The sequence below is a fragment of the Colobus angolensis genome, unplaced genomic scaffold (genome assembly GCF_000951035.1).
Source record: "Colobus angolensis palliatus isolate OR3802 unplaced genomic scaffold, Cang.pa_1.0 Scaffold378, whole genome shotgun sequence".
Taxonomy (NCBI): Eukaryota; Metazoa; Chordata; class Mammalia; order Primates; family Cercopithecidae; genus Colobus; species Colobus angolensis.
Genome location: NW_012117132.1, coordinates 1,108,997 through 1,126,414, shown reverse-complemented (window position 1 = coordinate 1,126,414; position 17,418 = coordinate 1,108,997). Strand labels below are relative to the sequence as shown.

The 17,418-nt window shown below is 33.8% G+C and overlaps 1 pseudogene across 1 annotated transcript in view; it reads right to left on the bottom strand.

The window, feature by feature from the left end:
* LOC105520305 overlaps window positions 1-17,418 on the bottom strand; it is a 95,644-nt pseudogene that overhangs the window by 12,228 nt on the left and 65,998 nt on the right. Inside the window, exon 3 of the transcript XR_001003107.1 lies at window positions 4,429-4,534. The product of XR_001003107.1 is annotated as a 26S protease regulatory subunit 8-like (transcript). The remainder of the gene's footprint in view (window positions 1-4,428; window positions 4,535-17,418) is intronic.

Below are 17,418 nucleotides of genomic sequence, written 5' to 3'. Positions count from 1 at the left end.
TACAGGCTCCACCTGCCACACACCCAGCTAATTATTTTTTTTTTCAGCAGAGACAAAGGTTCACCATGTTGGTCAGGCTAGTCTTGAACTCCTGACCTCAGGTGATCCACCAACCTCAGCCTCCCGAAGTGCTGGGATTATAGGCGTGAGCCACCGCACATGGCCTGTTCTTACATTTTCATTGTGCACAGCATTCCGTTATATAATATACACAATTTACATATACATTCTTTTACTGATGGATATTTTCAATGATGCTATGAATATTCTTTGAGATAAGGAGTTTGTACCCAAATACAAGTTAATTTCCTCATTAAGCACACTGTTTCAAATCACTTAAAAAAAAATCACAGCAAGGCTTTCTCAATGAAAGAAGCACAGTGTTGACTTAACTGGCAGAAACTCCTTATTGCCTTCTGGACTTGCACTTTGAATAGTGGCACTGTCTTATAGCAAAAGATCAAGAGTTTCTCTAGGGCATACATGTAGAGGTGGAATTACTGAGTTGTAGAATATGTACTCCACACAGCTATTACAGAGTTATCTACAAAACATGCCTATTTATATTATTTATTGGCCAACTGAGGGTCCTTTTTTCTGAATTGACTGATAGTTTTCTAGGAAATTATTATCCAGGTATTTCAGTTATAATATATAGGTTTTTGACAAACACTGCTTTCCACAAAACTGTAAGCTAAAAGTAACAGGGCTTGGGGGAAAAGTCAGGTTAAAGGCAGACTACTCAAATAACACAATTTTATCACCAGAACAAAGACATGCTCATTCCTAATAAATAGAACACTACTGTAAATATGTTTTTTTTTTTTAATGGTGAAGTTAGCTTTACAGATAGAGGATTAAGGTAGGGTTGAGACTGCTGAGTTACGAAGAAAAAAGCTAATGCACAAATTGTGAGAACTGTGAAATAAGGACTCCACAACAAAGCCCATGGTCTAATTAAACTAAGAGTAAGAACATGGGGAGATGAGTATACTGTATTCTTACATAGTTCATTGTTAGCACAGATGCTTTCCTCTGCTGTTACCTGATGAAGCAGAACATTAATGTGCTGGAAAATCTTAGGTAGAACCAGTAAGATCCTGATTATATTGTCTTCACTATCTCATTTACCAATTGCAATGAGTTCACTGCATTACAGAAAGTCATAGAGGGAGAATATTATTTCCAATACCAAACCTCTTTTATTATGTGTGTTGAAAAACAATCCTAGTATAAAGTCTAGTTTTTTACTTTTTTGCAGTGTCATGACACAAGGAAGTTTTAAATTTTAATAGAGTCAAATTTATTAATCTTGAAATTATTTCTTGGGGAGAAGTGTATCCTAGACAAAAAATAATTCCCTACCAAGAGGTCAAAAACATTTCCACTATTTTCTTTCCTCACCACTTTAGATTTTGGTTCTCAGAGGCAGGTGTTTAATCAACCTAGAATCGACTTTTATTTCAAATGCAAGATAAGGACTCAACTGTTTTTCCATATCAATAACCAATTGATCCCTGCACCATTTATTGAATAGTTCATTCTTTCTCTCCTATACTGTAATTCCATCTCTGGCAAATCAATTTTTTTCATTTATTCAACATTTATATAGCATCTATTATGTATGTGTCAGCACTCATTTATACCCTTACAACCTATGAAGTTGTTTCTATTGTCCTCATCTTATGAACTGAGAGAGAAAAAAACTAACTTGACCAAGATCACACAGAGAATTAGTGGAAGAGTTGGGATTCAAATATTAAGTGTCTTGACTTCAAAGTCCATGCTCTTAACTCCCATGCTATGCTTTCTCTCCAGATAGGCACAAGTATTTATGGACTCCATTCCGTTCCACTGGCTCACCTGTGCCATTTCCATACTGTCTTAATCAATATAGTCTTATAATAAATCTGTACAGGATAAGTCCCACCAACATGGTGTTCTTCATGAGTGTCTTAACTGTTTTTGGCCCTTCACTCGTTGGTCCCCATGTAGTTTTGGCAGCAACTTGTCAAATTACATGAACTAACCAGTTGAGATTTGACTTAGGTAGTATTAACTATATAGATCAATCTGAGGTAAAATGACATCATTATGACACTGAGTTTTCCTATCTACAATATGGTATATGTCCAGATTTATTTCAGATTGCCTATATCTTTCAATAAAGTTTTCAAATGTTATCTAAAGTCTTACATATCTTTTATAAAATTTAATCCTAATATGTCTTATAGTCCTTTTAGTCTCTGTTGACATTAATGTTATAGTTTAAGATATATTTCCTTTTTTCTTGTTGCAGTATGAATGCAACTTATTTCCATAGATTGATCTCATATCTGGCAACCCTGCTGAACTCTCATGAATTTTAATAATTTATCCAGTATTTATTGTTAGCTTTTATTTTTAAATCATTAATATGCAAGGACAGAATTTTACTGAAAGCTTTCTCACATTTATTGAGTTAATGTTTCTTTAATTTGTTAATGTAAATTACATCTACACATTTTCTATCTTACAGTATCTGCATTCCTAGCATAAATGCAACTTGGTCATGAGGCATTATTTTAGATATATATTGTTAGATAGTTATTGTTGAGTTGGGTTTGTTGATATGTTTTTGGACTTTTATACATATGTTCATAAATGAGAGTACTTCCTAATTTTCTTTCCTGAACTGTCATCTGAGTTTGGTATCAAGTTTATATTCTCATAAAATAAATGGGAGACTCTTCCATCTTTTTCTACTTTTTTGAAGAATCTAAGGTTGTCAGCATGGTGTTCTCTGGATATCTGGTAGAACTCATTGTTGCACTGTCTCTTCAGGCCTGTTTTTTCTCATTATTTTTAATTTCTACTGCGTCTGAATTCACATTCCTTATTTTTTCCCTCTAGAGCCATCCTGTTCTGAACCAACTGGTGGTTTGTGGGTCTCTAGTATGTCATTTTAAAATTTATTTTCTTCTCTGATCTTCATTATTTTCTTCTATTTTCTTTGTGTTTATTCTGCTGTTACTTTTCTAATTTCTTAAGAAACTTGGCTTATTGGATTTTCAGCCTTTCTTTCTACTGTAACATGAACCTTCTGAGGATCACTCTAGGTACCTGTCAAAAAAACATCACTGTAATTCAGTTCTGAGTATTTCCTGCATTCCATGATGATTTTTTCTTTGATCCACAAGTTACTCAAAAGTATTTATGAGGATTATTTACCTTTTTATTAGTGACATCTAATAGTAGTCAGTGTACAGCATCCTATATGGCACCGATTCTTTGTACTTTGCTGCGATTTACTTTATGGTCTAGGACATGATCAATTTCTATAATAGTTCATGTGTGGTTGAAAAATATGTATTCTCTAATTAATTGATGGGCACAGATACAAATATATATACACATCAATTAGATCAAACTTGTTAACTGCATTGCTCTGTTTTTCTACGTCTTGATTCATTTTTTGTGTATGTGGCTTGACTCAATGAAAGGTATACTGAAATGTTCCATTATGATGATAAATGTGTCAGTTTTGTCTGAGGGTTTTATAAATATTTTGAGTTGTTATTAGATACATAAAAATAAAATGTCATATACTTTTTGTCATTCTATAGGAATTCTACCCCTAATAATGCTTTCTGCTGTAAAGTTTGCTTCGTCTAATACTAGTTTAGCTTTGCAGATTTTCTTTTAGTTAATATTTGCCTGGATATAGTTTTCTATCCTTTTACTTTCAAACGCTATGTATCCTTATGTTTAAATGTGTTGTTTATCAATTACCTATCCCAACCTTTCAATCTGTTTTTCAGCTAGTGGGTTTGTTCTATGTATATTTATTATAACTGATATCTTTGGATATATTTTTGTCTCCATATTTTGTTTTATTTACTCTGTTTTCTCTAAGTTTTCCCCCACCCCATCTTTAAGTATTAAGTACCATATTTTCATCAGGTTGAAAGTTATAGTTTTCTTTTTGTGGTTACCTTAAACTTTTTTTTAACCCCAAATTTTTCTGTATTACTCTAAAAGCAAGAAGACCATATGAGAAAGCAGACAGGTTTTGGAGTCAAGCAGATTCCAAATCTACTGGAATCTCAGCTCTTGCCATTTACTAACCTTGTAACCTTGGGGAAATTCCATACTGTCCCTTAGCTTATTTCCTCAATTGTAAAATGCAATGGTTACAAGGCTTACATGAGATAATCTATTTAAGAAGCTATGGACAACAGCTGGGTCATAGCAAATGCTTTAAAAATAGTAGCCTTTTGGATACAAACAGATGTGGGTTCAAGTAGAGAAAAAAGATCATTAAGTTTTAAGAAGTGTGTGTGAGACAGGGAGGGGGTGGTTTCAATGAAGATTCCTTTTCAGCCCTAATTACAATGTTAGAAACTGTGAGAATAATCTTTTACTCTAATACCAACTTGGTGAACTTACCCTTTATGATATATGCATAGACAAGGCAGTCGTGCTATAGTATCTCCCTGCTGCAATTCTTCAAGGCATATTGCACATTCCCCAGCATCTTTACTCAGTACATCCTCTGAAGAAAGATAAAATGAATTCAGGGCAATAAAATTATCCATCAAATTGAAAAAAGAATTATGTGAATGCTAATTAATAAAAAGTTGTGATTCTACCTTACTTGGCATACCTTTTCATCAGAAATACATAAAACTCAGCACGTGTATTTGAAATACTATTCATAAATGACTGAATAATGTTCACCTTTACTTCTAGTGTCTCACGTTTTCATTTCTATTTTACTGAAGCATTTCAGTATGCAAAAACAGTACAGAATCACCCAAATTGTGCAGATTTTGCTCTATAAGTTTATCAATAAGCTAGTTATTTGTACCGTGAATTTATTTTCCTTTAATGTGATCAAGATAGTTCAAAGAATTTTACAGTGTAATGTGGCGAAAAAGACACGAAAACAAAATACTGTAATTTTAAAAATTACAAAATAATAAAATTGGGTAAGTTCAAGAAATCACCACGAATGTGGGACTTTTAAAAAGTTGCTTAACTCAAGAAAATGAAAGGAATATCAAAAGTTTTGTGTAGATTCTGAAAGAGACTTTTGGAAATTTGATGATTTCAGAATTGGATGCAGCAATTCTTCATAATCTTTTTCCATGACAATGCCAAGCCTACTCCAGGCATTAATTAGAGTGGCTTCCAAAAGATCTGCAGGGTATTTAAAAATGAACAAACAAACAGACAAACAAAAAACTCTATGGTATGCTTAAAATCTCCAAGGGTAAATCTCTTCATAATGCAAATTTTTCTTTTAAAAATTATATTCGAATGCTAAATTTTAATTTTTAAAAGCAGTTTACTTAAAATAGAGTATGTAAGCCAGATTTACTTTGTTACTCTTTTTTAAATGCAGAACAAACCATGCCATTACTGAAGAACATGGATAAACTGCTCCAGAGTATATGTTCTTCGTTTAGAGAATGGAAAGCTAAAGCAGGAACATGCAATATGAATTTATACTATAATTAACAAATTACTGCTTTTCAAAATAAAAAATCAAATATGCTAAACGGGAAAGACTGTATCAATCTTTACCTAAATTCTGAAAGATACAGAAAGGCAGGGAAGTTTTCTAAAGTTATGTATTTGTTTGATATGCCCATTCTTCCTATAAAAACCAATCAACAAATTCGATTGTGTACATTATCTGTAATAGTACCTTGCAGAAAAATTCATTCTATAAGAAGTGGTTCTTCCCTTTAATTATTCATTTGAGACTGCACATTAAGAGGGAACACAAACTCTATTTGGTCTACATAAGAGAAGTTACCAGGAGATGATTTACTCAGAAGGCTGGAGGAGGTAACAGGGCACCTTCTGCAGAATAAGCAAAGGCCTCAGCAAGAAGGGTTTATATCAGCTGAACAGACTGAATACGTTAGGAGTGATTTCAGCTAACTACTGGGCAGCTCACAAGCTAATGTATTACAATCAGAAACTTAAGCAGGTAAAGATTTCTGGACAAGCAAAGCTGGATAAATGGAAAATGTTATTACCACTTCCCTGAAGTGCCCTCCCTTTCCCCAGTTTTTTTTTTTCTCTTGGCCCTAGAGATCCTACCCACTACTCCCACTTCATCCTGCACCCCATGCCTTTTCTCATCCTCTTGATCTCCATTTTTCTCTTATTGTTCTGGTATCTTTCAATAGGAGATTCAGATAGGGAACAAGTTTAATGTAAAGCATCTTACTGATAGCAGTGAGAACAAAAAGAAAAAGGATCTAAAGGAAACACTAAAAAAACTTGGTAAAGGTCTATAATTCCAAGTAATATGGTATATTCTCACCACTTACATATTTTTTCATCACAAAGATATACCATTCTTATAAAAGAATTATGTGAGAGTAAGTTTCACAACCAATTTTAAAAAGTCAACCACCACTTTTTATCAAACCTAAAACATCAATGGTCATAATATGCACCATTAGCTTTATATACCACACCACCAAGTAAAATAAAAAAACGCTTCCATTAAACCATGATGCAACTTCGATTTTAGACGCATCTCATTTTCAGAGCTCTTCAAAGTCTGAGATAAGAATATTTTAAAAGGTCTAAATTTTATCCTATTTATAAGAAAATTTATAGTACAACAAAGACAAATCCAGCCTACCTATAACTAGCAGAATGATACATATTTTAAGAACACGATGCTTAAAATTGACAGGGACGAGACTTATCCCTCAGATGCTTTGCAGGTACTAATTTTAAACAATCTTTTTAGTATAATTCAGAATGCTGGGTTAAAGTCATTTAAAAGATAAGCTCCCTTAAACCCTAGCAATAAAAAATAATCAGAACTGTACTTCAGAATTGTATTTTCTGTTCAAGAAAAGTATACCTGTACACAAAAACATCCCGAACACACTGATTTCAGTGCAGAAACAGCCTAATATCTACTAAAAATAGCTTCTAGTGAAATAATCTCTGCTCAGAAAATTAAATGCTAATGTTAACATATTGTAGCCACTGATCAGTTGCGTTTTGATAAGCAATTCTGAGTTAGAAGATAGTTCACTCTGACTTCAAAACCTCATGATTACAGCTTCAAATAGCAAATGCTTAATTTTCACATTTTAAAGTCTTGTTTCCACTAGAATGTGTCTTTGTAGGTTTAAAAACACTTTCAGTTTTGAAAATTCACTGTGGAATGCGATTGGTTTTTGCCTACCTGAAGGTTTGCTAGAGTAGTCCCCTCTCTCACCCCTATAATGACACTTTCATTCAAAGAAAAGTTTTGAGCTTTTGCCTTCACATAGGTAACTAGGTTTCACAATTTTGAAAAACTTGTTAGTAATGAAATACATTCATACTTAAAAACAGGACCTGGAAATACCACTAAACCCAGGATACTAAAGCATCTTCAAGACAGTTGGGAAAAGATAAAAAATCTAAAGATCAATCAGTTGAAAACATTCATGAAGATATCACCCACAGGGATTAAGAGTCGCACTTTGGAACCGGAATATCTTGGGGTAGACTACTAACTAGCCAAAAGTGGTATTAAACAAGCAGAGAAGGGAACACTCACAGATTTAACTACAATAGTTGGCTAGTCTGGATTCCTCCTCCACAAGCAACAGTCAATGGAGACACGCGAGATTGTAAATAGGGAACTAAATGTGTTGCTTTTTAAGACATCTTAACATCTACAGTACCTCAACATCTAAAGTAGTAAACATTAAATCAGCGCACTGCTTATCAATTTAGTGCCTTGTCTTATTCATGTAATCTATGCATTAATTTAGATGTACTGATTACAGGAAAAGAAAAGTTAGAAGACTGGAAAAGAGCAATGATTTTTAACCAGAAGTGGGCACTAGAATCACTTCAATGGGTGCATTTTCAATATTTAACAAAAAATTGTATGTACCTGAGTCCCATCCCTGGAGATTCTGAAATATACGCCTGCCTCACAAATGCGATTGCTATCAAAGAATAGCTTAAGTAGAAAGAGCCTAACATTTAAAGTTGAAAACTTAATATGAATTTCCATTCTCACGAACAAAAATGTTCATCAACCTCAAGTTTCCTTTTATTCTTCTAGAAGTTAAAGGTACTCAAAATATTAAAGATGAAATTTTAAAGAATTGTATGAAAAAAATGTTTAAGTTATAAAAAACACTATATAAAATGTCACTTATTACCAGATAGTATTTCATGCACCTCTCCAAAAACAAAGTCAGTTATCTTCCTATTTCTTTTGCTCTCCATCTTGGTATTCCACTTGTTTCAAAATTAAACAATGTCATCAAATAACTCCATGAAGACCAGGAACTTAGGCACCTATTATAACAGCCAGGTTGGGAACAACTCCAAGCAGTTGACACTGCCTAATTAATTTATGTTTTGGCTTCATTCCGTATTTTAAAAGGATTAAAAACATGCACTTCTTAACGTGTTTTTGACATATTTAAATTACATTAATCCTATGAAGTAATAACTATTGTCACCTTCATTTTACACATAAGGAAACTGAGGCTCAAAGAAGTAAAGTAACTTACCAGAAGTTACTAAACTAGTAAGTCCTGGGGTCAGGATTCAAATTTAGACTAAGTCCTTGGCATTTTTCCTACTTCATGAATTCTGCTACAAGAAACAATTTCACTTTAAAGTAACACAGATATCAAAGCAACTGGACTGTTTTAAACAACTAAGTTTTAAATACTCAAGCTATGTATTTAGAGGAAGTACTCTCAAGACTGGTCACACGCTTTATCTTCTGGATAAAACAACTGAAATGACCTTACAATTAACTGCTTACACAATTTAAAACAGCTCTGTACAACAGAACTATGGAGGGCGATGAAAAAACATTTTTTATCTGTGCTGTCCACAATGGTAACCACTAGCCACATATGGTCTGAAAACGGCACTTGAAATGTGGCCTGTGAAACTGAGAAACTGAATTTTTAATTTAATTTTGGTAAAATATGAAACTTTAAAATATATAATGGGTAATGAATATACATTTATAAACTAGTTACAAACTTGTTACTTGATATTTCACTTACAGCTTCTCAAGCTCTTAAAATATGCATTGTCCAAAGAAATTACTTAAAATTCAAGCAGCCAAATATGCAAAATTAAAATACTTAGCAGGTCCAAGCACATATCCATATAGTTATTGCAGATCAAGACAACATGAAAAAAAAGAAAGCAAACAGCCAAAATTCTTAAAAAAAAAAAAAAAAAAATCAACAAATAAGACTGAATTTGTTAGGCAGCCAAGGAAACTTCATGCGAAAATTTCATAATCATCACAACTTTATTTTCAGATCAAGCATCCAAACAGGTATATGATCTTTTCAGCAAAATACAATGCCAAGCACTATTATGGATCAGGCATTTTACCTGAAGACTTATTTTTTGTTCTTGAACCCTCAATGATAGCAGTAGAAAACAAAAGCAGCTGAAATGTGAAATAATCCCTAGAAAAATCAAGAATTAAAAAAATTTACAACATTAGTAAAAAGCAATTACTCAAAGAACAAAAAGTTGGGGCTCACAAGTTTTAATAAATACTTTCATATATTATCTCTTATAGGTATAAAAGAACGTAACATTAATTCTTTCAATTACAGATCCATGAGCTATTACTGTACTCAAATATAAATAGGCTTAGAAATGATATTTAACAAAGGGAAGCTGCCATTTTCACTGTAAGATAAATATATCAATAAAAATATGGGAATAACGTTTATTAATCTGGGCTTCTCTGCCTAGATGCCACCGAAAATTACTTTTTCAATGCTTCTCTAGTTTAAATGTAACTAAGAATTGATCGTTAAACATGTAGCTACCCTTCATCTGCACTGTTATAAACTTAATGCGAAATTAAGACATTCTTTAGGAGGAAATAAAATTTGTTTTGATGACTTTTTTTAAAAAGTTTATACTCTTGGGGATATTCTGGAAATCGAAATTTGGTGAATTTGCCAAGAAAATGTAACTAAAATAAAATGAAACACAAATCAGAAACTCTAAAAGCTACAATATACAAAAGGAGCACTAACTCCACACTTTGACATAGCTTTCTTGGGCCTTTTTGCTCCTAACTTAACTTAAAAAGCTAACTCAGGATTAAGTATTTTATAAAGTTAAATACCTAACAAGTCACAAGTAGTCACACAAGTTGTCTAGGAAATTATTAGATTACAAAGTTATTTCCCAACCATCAAATCAAACTAAGATAATTTTCCTATGCCCTCTAATTGTCACAAATCAACAATAAACTAAAACTTAAAAACAATTACACTGATTTGTTAAAACCTAAACAAATATTTTCCTAAATGAGTTGTCCATATGAACAAGGAAAAAAAATGGAACTGCTGAATACAAACCAAAATAGAATAAAGTATACTTTAAAGTAAAATTTCAGGTTCATTTCTCTTCAATCGCTATGGAGAGAAAAGCATCAGTCCTGAAAAAACAACAAAGCTAATATCCTTATCTGATTTTCAAGCTTATTACTGTATACTTTTAAAATTAGACAAATGTTTACATTTTAATTATGTAGGCTCATAGTGGCAATAAGAGTCCAGCAATCTGGGTAATACGTAGCAATTTTTTTTAAAAAAATTTACAGTTTAGTTTCAAACTCCAACTCTTCCAATTTATTCTGGAATACAATGGGATAACAGTACCTACCTCACAGGGCAGTGGTAGAAATAAATAATATCTCTCAAATGCCTAGCGAGATACCTGGAACAGAGCAGGTATGTTCTGAACACTAGCTACGTGATTATTGGCAAGAAGGGAGTCTGAGCTTGTTTTCTGCAATCTGAAGTGCTAATAATGATAAAACCTGCTTGACCTGTCTCTTAGGATCCTTGTGAAGATCTAAGGAGATAATGCAAATGAAGGTAGTCTCATGGAAGAAGAACAGGTTTGAGCTTTGGACAAGTCACAAACCTCTTTGAGCCTCATTTTCATACAATAAATTGCAAGTCATAATACCTACATCTCACATGGTCTTTAATACTGATGATTAAAAATGCATCTAATGAACATAAAAATATATAAAAGGCACTAAATGTTAGCTGAATGTAAACAAAATTTTACTACAGCAATACTGAAATAAGCTGGAAAATGCCAATTCACACAGCTATTATAACATGCAACAATAAATATCAAATGTTACATCAGAACTATCATTAGATTTATAAATCAGGATTTGATATCATTTTGTCAGAATGAATTTGAGGAGTAGTATTACAATGTGCGTATCTACTACTGCTTTTGTTGAAAGTGAAGTATGTAAGTAAGGCTTTTTCTCTTCTGCTTCTTCTAGAGGATGTGAGATAATTAGCAGGCTATAATCAGTATGCACGGGTCACAAACTCAGACGCTGAAAGATGCAGCTCATCTTAACTGTTTTATAAGAAAAAATAATAATACAAGTGTAACAATAAATGCCTGTTGAATTTGGTCTTGGTTTCAGGGATTTTTAGAGAATGGAAGCAAACTGGTACATGCAGTCCTATCAAAAAGGGGCAGCTGCTGTTAAGAGTAGAATACCATGGGAAAATAAAGGCCGAGGATGGCCAGATGTACATTTAAAGCAGGTAGAAATGTATATTCATCTGAATACTTATATTTAGACGAATATTCTCATTTGCAAACGCTCAAAAAACATTTCTGATACTGTGTAAGCAAAATAAAACATGGTTGTGAGTCAGATGTGGCCAATTCTTTGCCACCTCTGTATTAAAGAAACAGGGTAAATTCTATGAGAGCAGGGGACCTTGTAGATTTTGCTTATCCCAGCATGCAGCATAGTGTTTTGCACATAGTAAGTGCTTAATAAATATTTTTTGAACAACGAAGCAACAGATCTCAGAAGACTAAGGAAAACATCAAGCAACAAATGAAGAGCTAATGAATAGAGAAAATGCCCCAAAGCAATGGGTTGTTGTTGCCACTGACTTGAGCACTTTGACTGCTTGTGGTTTTGGTGACTCAGCTGAAGTCAGATCTTTTTTTTTTTTTTTTAATTTTTAAGTGTATTAACTTCTTTATCCAGGAAGTTCGTATCAGCCACTTCAAGCAAAAAGTACTGAATATATAAATATGCCAAGTTTATCAATAAATGCTTGCATGTTTATTAGTATATATGGGTGAAGTATTAAAAGTATGTATGAACCGGAAAAATATTTAAAATGTCCATTCCTGAGATATTAAGGCAAAACATAAAATTCTAACATATTTAGAAAAATCAAGTATCTAAGAACCAGCAGCTCTGGCTAAATTAGAACTTATGCAACATGAACTGAGAATTCTTTCTTGATCCCCTTTACCTTACTCGTAAACTACTAAAATAACTGTGACTAATCGCTAGACCCTGAAGATTATAAATCCAGATTCATCTGAAACCTCAGGTAATGTAACCATGTGAAAATCAAGAAACAGTAAGTGTGAAGTGAATTTTTTTTTTTTTTTTTTTTTTTGTGAGACAGAGGCTTGCTCTGTCACTTGGGCTGGAGTGCAGTGGTACCATCTTGGCTTACTGCTGCCTCTGCCTCCTGGAGTCAAGCTATCTCCTGCCTCAGCCTCCAGAGTAGCTAAGACTACAAGCATGCACTGCCACGGGTTTTTTTCTTTCTTTTCTTTTTAATTGTTCTAAGGAAAGGGTGAAAAACACACTGATTTGGGAAAAGGTTTATTTTTTTTTCACTGGACCTGGTCAATGTCCTCTAATCCTTAAACTGCCCAAGCAGTCCACAGTACCTGAGTGAATCGAACAGAACAGGAAGGAAGGCTGCTCTCACTGACACTGAAAGTGCTGGAAAGAAGCCAGGGTTGGGCTGAAAATGAAAACTCTCCCTGCTCCAAGGAACAATTTCAAAATTCAAACAAAAAGTCTTCGTGTGACAAGCTGCTGACCAACAGGCTCACAAAAGAGAAATAACTTTCATTCTATCTTTTTCTATTTGAGAAAAAAGATAACAGTATGACCGATATAGGTAATGGCAGATTCTATAACTTGTAACATTACATAACTGAGAAAGATCATTAACTATGTAAGCATATGCAGGGATGGATGAGGGGGAATCACACCAAAAAATTTAAATAGGCACCTACTATAGGGGCAGAATAAATGAGGGAAGACAGGAAGGAAGGAGACAACAATGATGATAACTTTAGCAGTAAAAGTTCCTAGAACTAAAAAAACTCGTAATTTTTCAATTTAATATTTCAGAGGCAGTGAAAAAAATCACTGCAAATAACGAATTAGTGGTCTAGAATAAATATCATGTAAGTAACTCCAAAGAAACCAAAAATCATTAATAAAACTGTAAGAGAACAAATCTAGAAACTCTAAAAGTAAAATTATAGAAGTCACAGGAAGAATAAAAGGAACAAACAAAAAATAATCAAATAAATACTAGAAGAAAGTAATCCCTAGGCTGAATAAGACTTGATTTTAGACTGAAAGGGCTCGTGAAGTCTCAAGCAGGATGAATTACGAGACAGGAATAGGGTGAAAAAACACTTAAGTAGATGCAGGATTAATTAGAGATGGGAGTACAGCGAAAAAACAAAAAAATTCTGGCTTTCAAAAATAGAAATTATGCTGTAAGCTTCCAAATGGAAAGACCAGGTTACTAAAATAAAAAAAATGAGACAAAGCCAGACTTCTTATCTACAATACTGTGAGTTAAAAAGTAGAATAACCTTGGCCAGGCGCAGTGGCTCATGCTAATCCTAGCACTTTGGGAGACCGAGGCAGGCGGATCACCTGAGGAATTGCACAACAGCCTGGCCAACATGGTGAAACGCCGTCTCTACTAAAAATACAAAAATTAGCCAGGCGTGGTGGCAGGCACCTGAATCCCAGCTACTCAGGAGGCTGAGGCAGGAAAATTGCTTGAACCCAGGAGGCAGATGCTGCAGTGAGCCAAGATCGTGCCACTGCATTCCAGCCTGGGCAACAAGAGCAAAATTCTATCACACACACACACACACACACACACACACACACACACACACACACACACACACACACACACAGACAACACGTTTTAGGCTTAATGGAAAAAAAAACACTGAAATTAAAAATCCTATATTCACTCAAGATAGTATTCATATATAAAGGCAAATGAAATAATATTTTGGGCACCTTTCTCCATGGAAAATTACTCATGAAAGAGCTCCTAACAAACAAAAATTATAAGGAATGAAGATCTCAGTGAGAGAAAAATAAAGAGTGTAAACAACAGCAGAGAGCAAGAAAACATGTATAAGCGAAATTAAATGTAAATAGATAATGCTGTATCTAGAACTGTAATGTAACTATGGGTTTTTGAAACAAAAGCAATATTCTGCCAGTAAAAACTTAAAGTCTAAATTATCTCCTAATAACTAGGACTTGAAGAGAGGGGCAGTGGAGGGTGGGGGAAGTAAACAAGCATATCAGGGGAAGAACTCAGAGACAATCCCTCATTCTGACAGAATAAAATAACCATATGTTTAATGATACACACTAAAGTAAGGTAACCACTAAAAGAACAAAAAGGTGCATAGTAGAAGTTCTAAATTAATCTGGAGGAAAGGGGAAGCAACTTGATCTAGAAAAGGCTAGGAAGAACAAAGTAAATAATAAATAATAAAAAAATAAGAATACCACCAAATTTACTGGTTAAAATAAAAATGTATATGTTCTGTATGGTATATCCAACCTCAATAAATCAACATATTTGCCATGAATACTAAAGAAAATAAGCAAGTGATTGTCCAAAAGCACGTACAAAGATGAGATCACAAATGAGGATGAAACCTAAAGGAAAGAGAAAAAAAAGCTACTACAAAAATGAAGGTACAACTAGAAGGAGCACTAGAAGAAATCACAGGAACATGAAAGGGTGGAAGTGAGAAAAATAAATAGGAAATGAAGAGTTAAGAATTAGAGGGAAAAAATGTTCTCTACAGAAGACAAGAAAAGGAAATGCAATAATGCCTATCTACAGTCAAAAATAATATTACAGAAATAAAAGCAGATCTAGATCTACATATTGAAAGGGCACACCGAGTCCTGAAAACTGACCCAGAAAAAATCAACACAATTTCAACCCTAGTAGATACTGGTCATAAAGCCCATCTGAAAGGATTTCTATGAGGATGAACTTCAGCTAGCCAAGAGATGTCTGAAAAAACTAAAGCAAAAGGATTAGCAGTGGGAGCTGAATCTTTATAATGGTAAGATTAAAACAAAAGTGGGAACATTGATTAGATAATGTATAAAGTATATACCTAGCAAAAATTAAAAGAGGTGAGGGTGGATGGGGGGAAGATGACATAAATAACTAGGTGTCAAAAAGTATTATTTAAAGCTAACAAAGCAAGGAGAAGTACAAAAAAATTAATAGTATAAAAACAAACATTAGGTAATATAACAACTAAAATTAGAACACGGGAAGGAAGGAGAAAAATAGGAAATACACTAATTTCATTATTGTTCATAGAAAAAACCAGTATCTAAAAATATGAGGTATTATATAAAATTATAGAAGTAATCACTAAGCATAGAAATACAGTTATTAGAAATGCAATTAGAAACACAATTAGAAATAACAGCTATTTCTAATTAAAAAAACAACACAGTTATTTCTAATTTTTAAAAAAATGAAACAAAGAAGAGCAGGGGACAGGTGTGCTGGCTCACGCCTGTAATCCCAGCACTTTGGGAGGCTGAGGCAGGCAGATCACCTGAGGTCAGGAGTTCGAGACCAGCCTGGCCAACATGGTGAAACCCCGTCTCAACTAAAAATACGAAATAGCTGGGCGTGTGATGGCGGGCGCCTGTAATCCCAGCTATTCGGGAGGCAGGGGAATTGCCTGAACCTGGGAGGCAGAGGTTGCGGTGAGCTGAGATCATGCCACTGCACACCAGCCTGGGTGACAGAGCAAGACTAGGTCTTAAAATAAAAAAAAGAAAGAAAAGCTGGCCACTTAGTGAAACATTTTTAAAAAGTCATGAAACTAGAAAGTATAATGACAAAATTCGCACTGACTATATTAAGAAATACAAATGGGCTAAACCAACAAAGAACAAACAAACAAAGAAAAAAGATTAGATTGGATTACAAACAAAATCTAATCCTGTATTGTATACAAAAAGCATATATGAAACAAAAAATATTTAGGAAATGAAAACGAAAAAAACTTATCAGTCAAATACAAACTGAAAGAATGAATTACAATCTTACTATTGACAAGGTTGAACATAAGGCACAAACATTAAAGGAGACAGAGGGGCTTTTATAATATTAAAAAATGCAATTTGCACCCAAGTTATAATAGTTATGTTTATACCCATATAACAGCAGCAACATTTGTAAAGGAAAAAATACATATGCAATATAGAGAAAAACAGAAACATGAGTAGTAGTACACTTTAATTCACCTTAGCCCACGAGGGTCAAGTGAATTAAAAAAAGATGAATATTAAAGACCTTTTTTTGAGACAGGGTCTCACTCTGTCATCTAGGATGGAGTGCAGCGGCATTAAATTTTATCTATGTCTTCTTGTTTATTCAGAGACAGAGTCTCGCTCTGTCATCCAGGCTGAGGTGCAGCAGTGCGATTATAGCTCACTGCAGCCTCCAACTCCTGGGTTCGAGTGATTCTCCCACCTCAGCCTCCCAAGTAGGTGGGACTACTGGCATGCACCACCACACTTGGCTGACTTTTCTATTTTTTTTTTTTAATAGAGATAGGGTCTCACTATATTGCCCAAGCTGGTTGGGTCTTGAACTCCTGGTCTCAAGTGATCCTCCTGTTTTGTCCTCCCAAAGGACCTTTTAAATTACATATGAATAAGAAACATTTGCCAAAAGTGACCTTAAACCACAAAGAAAATAATAATAAATTTTGATAATACAGAACTAGTCCAGACAACATCCTCTGATCACAATGTAGCAAAACTAGGAAACAAATAGCAAAATCAGGGAAAAAAGTCCTCTACACTTGGCTATTTAAAGATACTCTCAAATAACTTTTGAGTTAAAGACACCCACAAAATACAAAGTACCTCATCTAAAAAAAAAAAGTAAAAACCATAAAAACACTACTTATCAGAACCTTTGAAACAGAGCTAAAACATCGTTAGAGAAAAATTCATAGGCTTGCATACTTATGCTGAAAAACAAGGAAGAAAAATTAATACCCCCAACACAATAAATTCAGAAAACACATACCTAAGGAAAGCACAATAAATAATATAAACAAAAGTCTAAATTAATGAATTAGAAAACAGAAAAATGACAGACTAATAATGGACCTCTCTGCAGAAACCCTATAAGCCAGAAGAGAGTGGGAACCAATATTCAACATTCTTAAAGAATTTTCAACCCAGAATTTCATATCCAGCCAAACTAAGCTTCA